This window comes from Macrobrachium rosenbergii, chromosome 10 (genome assembly GCF_040412425.1).
Source record: "Macrobrachium rosenbergii isolate ZJJX-2024 chromosome 10, ASM4041242v1, whole genome shotgun sequence".
Classification (NCBI taxonomy): Eukaryota; Metazoa; Arthropoda; class Malacostraca; order Decapoda; family Palaemonidae; genus Macrobrachium; species Macrobrachium rosenbergii.
The window spans coordinates 29,640,053-29,652,552 of NC_089750.1; the positions used below are offsets into that span (position 1 = coordinate 29,640,053).

Below are 12,500 nucleotides of genomic sequence, written 5' to 3' on the forward strand. Positions count from 1 at the left end.
TCATGGTAGGGTGCAACTTATTCCTCAGAGGACTTAGGATATGTTCAAATGGGTACCTAGATAAAGAATTCAACATGATCCGCCAACACCTAACGCAACTGCTCTATCCACCACACATTATCGAGAGGGCTATTAACAAAGTGAATAAAATATACTATAGAGGTCCCACTCACAACAGACAAATAGATTTTAACAACAAAATAAAGCTTCCTTACGATGAAAACATCCAAAAAGCCACCAAACAACTCAGGTCTAACAATCCCTTCATTTTCCATTATCCCAAATCCATCGGGAGTTCGCTCATTAACGCACACTTAAATAACAAAGAGGAAGAAGCCGGAGTTTACAAGATACCGTGTAGCAATTGTAATGACATTTACGTGGGGGAGACAGGTAGATCGCTTTCACAAAGAATAACAGAGCACAAAAGATCAGTACATTACGTTTCAGAGTTCGGGGATTTTCCTACATATCAGAAATACAGGACATATCATAAACTGGAGTGGGGCGGAGCTGGTTTTCAAAAGTAGCTGTCCATACAAAGGAAAGATGCTGGAATCTGCTATCATCAATCAAACAAACAATATGAACTTGTCAGGAGGACATTGGAAATCGGACGACATCGATGCTTTAATCCTCAGACCGCTCCTGAAGAAGATGTTCCAAAGCACACGACCACCAGAATCGACGCCAAACGGGGGTTAACCACTAGGGAACAGTTTACTCTCCTCCTTCTTAGGAAACGGTCACCTGCATACCATCGGAGACTTAATGCCACACCTATATATGCTTTGTATATATACCCTTGTAACATTTCATCTGTCCATATTGTTCCAGTGAACAGGGGCACAAAAGGAAGTGCCCGAAATATATGGTTGCAACGTTCAAATAGTGTTTTATGGGCCTTCTTATCTTGTGTGTGTGTGTATATATATATATATATATATATATATATATATATATATATATATATATATATATATATATATATATATATATATATATATATATATATATATATATATATATATATATATGTATATGTATATATATATACACCTGCATTCTTACACATGTACATTTTTTTACGTCACACCTAATAAAGGGGCGAAATTACATTTTCGTAATTTGCACACCAAGACTTATCAGTTGGTATATATATAAAAAGACTTTCTTCAAAAGTTGTCTTTTTGAAAAGACACAGTAAGACAAATTTCATGTAGGCGCTGGCCCTGACCCTTCAATATGCACCATAAACCCTGGGATGCAGAAGTTATTGATAATAATAATAATAATAATAATAATAATAATAATAATAATAATAATAATAATAATAATAAATAACTAATAATAATTACCACAATGAAATTTCAGCAACTTAAAACTTATTGTGTCATTGCATCATACACTAAGAACAATGTCCTTGGTTCGCAAGCCATGGGAAAAATTAAGCATATATTGTAGGTAGCAGAAGGTGTTCACTATAACATTACATCTATGAAACAAAAAATTGAAAATAAACAGTAAAATACTGAGATGTTAACAACTTCACGCTGACCTTATCATTGAGTCATTGCTCTGGTGAATAAATAATTGCAAATCAAAGATGGACATACAAATTAATTAAGTAACTCAACAATTGAAAAAATACTAACTTCAGAAGAAACACGAAATAGCGAAATATAAAAAAGTAAAAGCATGGCAAAACTACAACGATACAATACAAGACAAATTAAATAAGAAATTATTTTAAGCCAAACTTCTGAGATAGAATGGGAAATTGACAACTGCATATAACTGAGATAAAATGAATAAGAAAAAGAACAAAATAAAAGATATACAAAAGATGGAATACAGAAAAATAATAATATAAAAGCAAACACCATCAAAACCAGAGAATGAAAAACAAAATAAACAACTGCATTTCAGCTTCATCCGTTCTGATAAACATTAAATACGATCATTGTAGCACATGGCTTAAGCAGAAATAATGATTTCGTTTGTTAAAATAATGATAAAAGTAATAGAAGTGCCTATAATAATAACAGGATTTTGGAGGAGATACCGAGTAAATAGTTGACGTCAAACTGAAGGGGTAACATACCTCCATCTTCCACAGACCACCGTTTCACCCTTAACTTAATTAATGCATCTGAAGACAGAAGACCTCTATCTATGATCAATAATGCATCAGAAGACCTCTATCTATGATCAATAATGCATCTGAAGACAGAAGACCTCTATCTATGATCAATCCTAAGATATAGAAAAAGCACGCTCAAATTACGCCCATTATAAGAAACCTATGACCATGAAAACAGGCATACTGGGGAAGTAATTACCAGCGCCAATGTACAGTATGCAGCAAAACTCGCAAATTCTTTTATTTTTGTACTGGACAAGTGTTCTCGAGTTGCCACTTAGTATTAAATCTTCAATTTTACTTTGTAAACACGTGTATGTATGAGGAAAAGTGGGTAACTTGTTATGTAGAATTTTATAATTGCAATATATTGGATCGTGAAAAACAAAAATATTTTATGGTACAATAATATTTCAGAGCGAAAACTAAATACGTTATATACTGTAGCATGAATCCCTCGGCTCACCGTGACTCCCGGAGTCGTGGAACCGTCAGTCTGAATACAGTGAAACTGTGAAAGAGGACGTCGCGATGGAGTAAAAAAGAAAAGTTAATGATAAAAATTGATGCATTTGGGATATGAATTCAAAGTCATTACTTCTTTTCGCTTTTGTAGTTTTGTGTATAAAGCAAATGTTGGTCAAGATCATGATTTCGATACTTGCAATAAATTATTACAAGTCATAGCTTCGGCTATAGCTAAGGCTACATAGTTCTAGTCTTCCGAGGGGTTTCTTCAGTTTGAAGAGAAAATAAATATATAAATAAGCGAGGTGGAGAGTAGTCTTAGCTATTAGAAATACAATTAATTCTACCTTTTTATTATTTTACTTTTACTTAGGAATGGAAGACTATAAATCAGGTCGGACATTATCAGTCACACCTATTGTGTGCAGATTCTGGAGAATGACAACAACAACATATTACAAAATAATAATAATAATAATAATAATAATAATAATAATAATAATAATAATAATAATAATAATAATAATAATAATATGGCTCTGGAGTCTAGGCCAGGGGTTCTTAACCTTTTTAATCTTATGTACCCCTTGAAGTCTTTCAATATTGGTCACGTAACCCTTACCCACACTGCAGCATCAGGAAGGGTAAAAAGAAATGCATGGTTTTTTACTTAGTTCATTAAGTTCAAATTGTGTTATAATTGTGGACCAGACAAAATTTCCAGTTAATGAGAGTATGTCACTATGCGGTAGTGTTGATAGGAACTAGTACTTCACAGGGAAACACTATGTGACTGGCTGCTAGCATGCAATACATTTACTAAAACAGAACTATATCAGACAGTTTTCGATCACTGTGGCAGTGAACTAGTGCTGCTTGCAGCCAGTTGCAACTTGTATCTAGTAACAGTGATAGGTAAGTCAATGTGTGTGAATAGCATATAAAAATAATAAAACAAAACTAGATCAGACACATTTTTCCAATAACTGTGACTTTGAGGTAGTGGTGCTATATACAGCTTATAACTAGTTACTCATGGGGATATTACTGTGTGCGTGACTAGCGTCACTAGCATGAAAAAAAATAACAAAATAGTATTAAGAAGGCATTGTGTTCCACTGACTGCGAACTAATGCTGACAGTTAAGCCTCGCAACTAGTTATTAGTAACTAGTTACTTACTTATAGGGAAGTTAGTGAGTGTGACTGCATTAAAATACAAGTATAGACTAATTCAGTGAGATGTTTGGGCCCGTTTCTTTGCTACCCACAGGCACAGTTTTTGAAAGAGCCACTCTTATGTCGTCTTTGACTGCAAGACGTGAACGTAACTTGTTTTTAATCAAGCTCAGTGCTGAAAATCACTGCTCACAGCGGTATGTAGAAGGAAACATCAGGAGGTTCCGTACACATTTCTTTGCTAAGCAGAATAAGAACTTGCCGTTGTTGACCAGATGACAAACTACCGAAAGAATCTTTTACAGTTGAGACATTGACAACGCACATGTAGGCCACTTTCTACAAACAGGTTTGCAGTTATTCAAAACCGAAGTATTTTGAGAAACCTGTCACGTACCCCAAAAGGTCCTCTCACGTACCCCTGGGGGTGCGCGTACCCCAGGGCGAGAACCCCTGGCCTACGGGTAAGGCGAGGGGAGGCAAACTGAGCCATTTAAGCAGTTGACGTCTGGTTAGACCACGCCCACAGCTACATCTCCGATACGTTCATTACGTTAAATACATTACTATGGTGGCTAAAAAGTCAAATTCATTAAGTATTTACGTCGTTTCATATTTACCATAATTAAAAATTACAGTGTTAATGTTTTTATATTGATCTATCTGATATTTTGATAGAAAATATAGCACTGATACTTTAAAACCATGCTTAGTGAACTGTATCTTTTTTTGAGCGAAGTTGCAAAATGCTTCGTCGTTGCAACGTAGTGTCATTAGAAATGTGAAGGTGAGTTGCCAGTTAGTGACTTTCTCAAGAAAATCACTGAAATCGAGTCAAATGAGTTTTGCTGCATGCTGTACCTATCTAACAAGCGTCATAAACTCTGAGGAAAACATCATTTCTGCCTTAAAAAAAGACAGGCCTTAAAACACGTCAAGATCATACCAGCCTGAAAGGTAACAACCTAACAAATTTCATCAGTATCAGAAATGCTGACCTTTAAACTAACTTCTGACCTGATTTTCATCAATATCAAAAATAGTAAAATGTTGACCATTAAACTGACCTTTGACCTGATAAAGTCAAGGCCAAAAATGTTTGGGGGGAAACATTAACCAAACCCAATGGGACCTATAACAAGTTCAAACAAAATCAACCCAAAAAAGGTTGACCAAGGTTAACCTGATCTTCAAAATTAAATCGAGGACAAAAATACCCCAAATCTATACCTTCCCTGCACACACAGTCCATATGTTCTGATATTTAAAATAATAATAATAATAATAATAATAATAATAATAATAATAATAATAATAATAATAATAATAATAATAATAATAATAATAATAATAATAATAATAATAATAATAATAATAATGCCATCAAAACGAAATCATACGAGAGGACAAAAACGGGGAAAACTACTTGGTTGTAGAAGCAACAGCATAAAGAAAGCACAGCGAAAGAAGTATCACCAAAGGACGGAGACGTGAACAAAAGAAGGGAAATGATCAAACTACAGAAAACGATCAAAGCTTTGAACCGAGCAAATGAAGGTAAAAGATATTTAAACAGAAAACAAGGAAACAGCACAAGGGGAAAGAGAGAAAACTAACAAAGCAACCGAAGAATTTTAAACAAATGACATTGCAAACAGGAAAAGAACCAAAAAGGAGACGAACAAAGGAACGAAAACATACAAAAGACAAACAAAAAAATGAAACGAGAAGGAACGAAAACATTGAACAAAAGAAAGAAATCAAACGAAAAAAGCGACCAGCAGAATAACAACGGAGAGCAGAGTCTAGAAATGGACGCGAGAATGTGGAGGATATTGCTGATATCAATATAAATGGAGAACATCAAGAATCACGACGAGAGCCCTTGCTCCTCCAGCAATTGCACTCGGATCGCCAATAAGCTTTACTCAGATCAGAGAGAGAGAGAGAGAGAGAGAGAGAGAGAGAGAGAGAGAGAGAACTTGTGTATAGATAAGAAAAATGCATACACACAGTTGTATGTACGTATTACTGTACCTATGCATGTGAGGAAACAAGGAGAGTACAGACAAGCACACACACATATAATATAGACATACATATACAAACACATGTATATATGTATACCTATGTATACATATACATACATACATACATATACATACATACATACATACATTTGACAATGTAGACTTTGAATATGCAGGTGATGCTGTTTTCATCAGCAAAACACTAAAAGATTTACAAACCCTGCTAAGCAGAAGCCACCATACATCTGGACATGGGACTCAAAATAAATCTAAGAAAAAGAGAAGTAATGAAGGCTTGTAAGCACACAAGGGATGAAATGACATTAGCTGAAGAAACGATCAGTAACGTTTATCTTCAGTTACTCAGAAACAATAATGTCCAGTATAGGTTCTCTTCATTTGGAATTCAAAGAAAGTCTAAATATCACGATGGGCAGGCTGAATAACATTTGCATATCAAACAGACTAAGCTACACGCGAAATTAAGATTGTACATGTTCAGTACGATCCATATTGCTATACGGATATAATCATGTTATAAATATGAAAAAGGATTATAAGATTTTGTTGATTTTAGAATAAAGCCCCAAGAAGATTATTAGGATTCAGATGGTATAAAAGAAAAATAACTTATACCAAAATGGAAATTATGAATTTCTATATGCAGATGAGACAATGATGAAATATAGATGTCTTGGAAATGTCCTTTGCACAACCAGGCTTTTGTGGGCACCAAGAGAGTTGGTAGACCCAGACTACAGTACCTGTATGACAACTATGAAAAGGGAACTGGGGAAGTGTGGAGACTTGTACAAAATCAAAAATAGTAGACTTGAGTGGTGCAATTTCACACGAGTCTTTTGCTTCACGCGTCCTTGGGGGCCTGGACCAGTATATACAGTAAATATATTTATATATGCGTATATATTATACATATATATATATATATATACATACATATACAGTATATGTATATATTATATATATATTAATATATATATATATATATATATATATATATATATATATATATATATATATATATATATATATATATATATATATATATATATATATATATATATATATATACATCATTTATGTGTGTAAACTGTCTTATTACGTGCGACTATCATTTTCCAACAAATAGCGCGTGGAATCTACAACAACAAGACACACATCGATTACAGCCCTTCCCTTTTCTTCTGAAAAGTCCGATATCGTCAGCCTTCTGCTGCGCTTCCGGCATCCTGTTCCTCCTCATCAGATGGCAAGTCTGTCATCACCTGAGAGCTTTCCTAAGAATCCGATGCAGGCATCGTCTATCGTGAAAAACTAGTTATCTTTCGCAGGAAAAAAAAATAACAATAAAATCAAAATAACGAATCAATTTCCAGTTCACGCCTTCGTAAAATTAAGCAAAAATAGGACGTCATTCTTTTCATCGACTTGGTAAACGGCCCCAAAATGGTGGGTCGATGGTGTCCGTATATTTTGTCTGTTACACGAGAAGCCAAAGTGGGGCGTTGTTTGCTCTGGCTAGAGCTCACATGCGGGGAAACATGGAGAAAGAGGCAACAAAAGCGTACAGCATGAAGGGAAAGACATGACGAGAAGAATAAGCGAGAAAAACCTTCTGTAATCAAAAAGCAATACCGGTATATAGAGATAACATAAACAAAAGATGATGATTATCATTATTATTCATGCTAAGTACACGGTTTTTATGGAGCGAGGATAAAAGTCATGAACTTGCTTAGCAAGCTCCACAAAGCAAAATATTCATGTGTGAAAAAGAGAACAAGGAATAACGAAGAATGCACTAGACTTACATCATACGAGAAGTAATATATATAACTAGAAATATATTTAATATGTTAACAACCGATATATAAGTTGTGAAGAATTAAACTGAAAAACAAGATTTTTTCTGTGAAAGTTGTCCACCCACAGCTTTGGTGGAACAGGTTAGTCAGCGGTGCATAAGGCTGAATTGCGGCTGAGTGGTCTTGCATAGGTAACCAGGTACTTCATAGCTATTAATATGTGATAATCATTGGTGTTACCTTCAGCTCCAATCTTTCTTTCTTCTATGGCTTTTCAAAATACATCATCTCACACGGGAAAAAACTGGGATAAGCATCAACTATTCTGTTGATCTCCGCAGTTCTTTAACATTATCTTAACTTCATTTCCTTTAAATGTAAAACCGTGAATTGAGCATCCCGACAGAACTATCGATGCTTATGCTTACAGATTTAAGAGACTCTGTAATACAATGATAAGTGGAATGCAGCGAGGCCTCAGTTTTTCCGAATTGTATTACTGTTTTGAAATTTACGTGTTTGTTTGTAAACATCTTTATTACATGTCTGCTTTCTCTTTAATCACATGGACATCTTATTCTGTGCAAGCGTATTTTGTAAGCTAATTGCCTTTTACGCTTTTTCACGTTAATTCATTTTGAGTAATAATAATAATAATAATAATAATAATAATAATAATAATAATAATAATAATAATAATAATAATAACAACAACATGAAGTGGCACACATACACGAAATGCTAGGAATAAACTGAAAGAGCACAGCACAACACTGGCAACATATCGGTTTATGTTTTGTGAATGGATCCTTAACACAGATCCATAAAACATATTATAATGAAACTAAGGAACATTATTCTGTCCTTGACCAAAAGGCACTGAAAATTTTGTCAACTCCTATACTAAAAGGTTCTGGCACAAACAAGAAATGTCAGTATCTTCGCAGTGATCTTAACCTTGTCCAAAATCAGTGGGTCATTAAATATCCTCTGACTATTCCTTTCAGAAATTCAGACCATAGGCCAACATACCAAGTCATGTTCGGTCGAAGAAACATGCTGAATTATGATTTAAAGGGCACCAAAATATATGCAAGACTGTGTTCCCGTGTACAACCGCACGAAATACTCTCTATTGTCCCGAGACATCAGGGTCTGGATCTTCATATGCGTTGTCATCAGTGACGATTCTAGGTGCAGTTTGAAAGCTGGTAGGTGTGCCGGTTTTCACATTACAAAGATAATCTGACAGAAAAAAAAAAGATTTGGCTTGCCACTAACTACAAAAGCTCTGAGCAAAGAGAAAAGTAAATCTACAAATTTCCCAAATTTGTAAACAATCCAGTTATCCCAAAAAAAAAAAAAAAAAACATAACGGTAGCAGCCTCTAATTTCCCACTGCAGTGCCTACATTACAAAGTTAATTTTGGGACTGATTATTTTTCGTTCTCAAATTACGGAGCAGAACGTCTCTCTCTCTCTCTCTCTCTCTCTCTCTCTCTCTCTCTCTCTCTCTCTCTCTCAACAATGAGATGAACCACAACAGAAGTGTTTCTTTTTCTTAGAGGGTGGGTAACTTGCAGGAAAACCTCACACGGAAAACTACAGAAGACTAAGGGATCAAATTAGAATGGGAATGATTTATATGTATATAAAATACCATTCTTAAGTTACCTGTGTGATCATCTGTGACGTTTTTTGAAGGACGGCAATACAAATAAAAGCTAACTACAAAATACTGTAAAAGAGCTTTACCTTTACGTAATGAACCATCTCTTAAAGTGAACATCACATGACTAGAAATAAAAGTGTTAGATACAAAAGAACTAAAATTACATTATACCATTCAATATATTTGCATATATATATATATTGTTGAACATACTGATATTCATAAGCAAAAATGGCAAACAGCAGGAGGGTAAAATTAGCTAATAAATATTCGGGAGTACCACCAGCATAAAAAGAACAGCCCAGTGAGCAGTGTTTTGTCAAGTTATTTTTCTAATGGCCCAATTTCTTCCTGAAACGAACGTCACACTAAATAAGAAAAGGCTGGAAAGAGGAGGATAATGAGAAAGAACTCTACTGGAGTTGAAGGAAAAGACGGAAAAAATGCAAACTAAGAATACGTCTCTCTCTCTCTCTCTCTCTCTCTCTCTCTCTCTCTCTCTCTCTCTCTCTCTCTTTAGACGACCTTAACCTTAAAATGAAATATCAAACCGAAAGGCCAACTGACATTTAGGTCCTGGACCCGTGGCTGCCTCCACGTGCATCTTTCATCCTGAGACAAATTAATAAACATCAGAAGTACATTGACACACTAATCACAGGGATAAAGGTCAACAAAGAAAGAAAAATATATCATATGCTATAAAGGATTTATACGGATCTTTATATGAACCTCACGAGTACCTCATTACCAAGTTATTTCTACGTTCCTAAAAACATAATTAAAGGTAAATTTATATTTTATTCTCTTCCAGCAATTGAAACAACAATAAATCTTACTGTTTGGAGCAGAATTTCTCTTCTGTACAGGAAAATCTTTTGGGCAATGTGACTGATGCGACAGCTGCATTTAATTTGTATAAAGTGTTTTCAATCTTCCGCTGCTTTGAATCTGCATAAAGATTTTTCAGTCTATGCTTTTACTCTGTTACCAAATTCCGCCAGTGCTCTTCTATATTTGTCATGCTGGCGAGATGCAGTAGCAGACAAAAAGCAGTCATAAGAAAGACTGAAAAGTTTCAAACAAATTGGATGCAGCTGATCTAGCAATCACATCTCACTCGATTCTCCGACCGGCCAATGAAGAAACAGAGAAATTTAGTTCTGGTGATAGTAATTCATTTCTCGTTATAATGTGGTTCGGATTCCACAATAAGCTGTAGTCCCGTTGCTAGGTAACCAATCAGTTCTTAGTCACGTAAAATAAATCTCATCTTCGGGCCAGCCCTACGAAAGCTGTTAATCAGCTCAGTGGTCTGGTTAAACTAAGGTATACTTTACTTTTTCTACTTTTTTGAAAGAGGACCTTCTACCTACATATGACTGTAATGCTTAGATAAATCAATCCTGAAATATACAAATGTAAATTATGTAAATTTTAATGACTGGTTCCCACAGCCTTTCGTACTTTCTGAAAAGGGCATTTTCCGAGCGCCGGCAGATAATGTATATTTATGGTTTTGTGGATTTTTAACCATGTAATTTTGGGGCGTTTCTTCACGTTAATAATAATAATAATAATAATAATAATAATAATAATAATAATAATAATAATAATAATAATAATAATAGCTCGCCTATATTTGCCATTTCATGGGGGAAAAGTAAAAAATCTGGATTATGCTTTCTTATATATTCTATACAGTTAGAATATTATGACGTATAGTTGTTGCCGCGACGTTTCGACAGACCCCTCCAGAGAAGTCCACAATAAGGAAAATAGAAAAAGTCTTCTACAAAATAAATGGAGCTGAAGCAGCAATAATAATAATAATAATAATAATAATAATAATAATAATAATAATAATAATAATAATAATAATAATAATAATAATGACATATAAAAACAGTATCTGTGAATCTGCATGCCGGTACAGAAATACGAGATACAGTATCAACATAACCGTCACGGTCAAGCATCCAAAAGCCTATATTTTTAACCTGATCTGGGATCCTTGCACGAGTCAAAAATGCCTAACAATAACAGTAACGGTGATCAAAAATTCTTGACATTTTCTTAAGACTTTTAAACCCTGGAAACATCAACTACTTTACATTTCATCAAAATCGAAGATATGCAATAATTCAACATGATATTAACAGTCTATCTGCACAATTATAGATAATGGCTTTATGCCTGATGTTCTTTCCTATTTTTTTTTCTATCTTTCCTCATTCTTTATTTGTCTCGTTACGGAACAGAACTACAGGGAAATAGAAAAACACAAAGTAATTTATTGATTTTAATACAGAAAATTCATTTTCTATGCCCCTTGTCTTATTCATTCTATACACACACAGAGAGAGAGAGAGAGAGAGAGAGAGAGAGAACTAAAGATATTAACTGAATGTCTCCTCCGTGTTTCAGCTGATACATAGGGGTTACTAAATTTCATTGTGTGATGGAATTCTGAGTCAATGCTGCCCTTCGTAGGAAGTTGGGTGCACAGATAATAACAATGTTGCACGCCAACCATATTATTCCTTCCACTTTTACAGTGTCAAACATTATCAATATATATACACACACACACACGCACACACATACACACACATATATGCATCTTTATATACATACGTACAGGCAGGCAAGGCACTCATATAAAAATAAAAAAATTCAAGTGCGGTGGATAGAGTTTACATCTTACCTTATATAGATCTTCCTGCAATACTAATTTCCATTGATTTTTCGTATTGGAAGCCTGGAAAGAAAAAAATCACCAAGTTAAAAGATAAATCCAAGCAATCAGAAACTCAAACAAATATAAAAGTAATAAAAGGAAATCATACAAAACAGCCTAAGAGATCAATAAGCCTTAATATAAGTTCCCAACAAAGATAGCTTAACTTAATACAAAAAAGTTTTCATTGCAACTTTAAAGGAAATGTTGATCCATGAAGCGTGAAAATAAGAAAACTTCACGTAACTATAATTGGATTTTTTTAAAACTCGACGGTCCCGAATTAGAGATATATTTTAGGTAAAACCAGGGCCTTCCTTGCCTTTTTTTTTAGTAGTTCACATTTGATGATAAATTCAAAACGAAATTACGTGACACAATAAATACAATCGCGTGTGTTTTTTCACAGTTACAAAACTTAATCCTTTGTCAATTCGTAAACC

At 34.3% G+C, this 12,500-nt stretch overlaps 1 protein-coding gene across 16 annotated transcripts in view; it reads right to left on the minus strand.

Annotated features, from left to right (window-relative positions):
• ATP8B (ATPase phospholipid transporting 8B) overlaps positions 1-12,500 on the minus strand; it is a 620,401-nt gene that overhangs the window by 375,358 nt on the left and 232,543 nt on the right. For all 16 annotated transcript variants that reach the window (XM_067110108.1, XM_067110102.1, XM_067110090.1 and 13 more), the window contains one exon: positions 12,025-12,078. The gene's annotated coding sequence lies outside the window, so the exon portion shown is untranslated. The remainder of the gene's footprint in view (positions 1-12,024; positions 12,079-12,500) is intronic.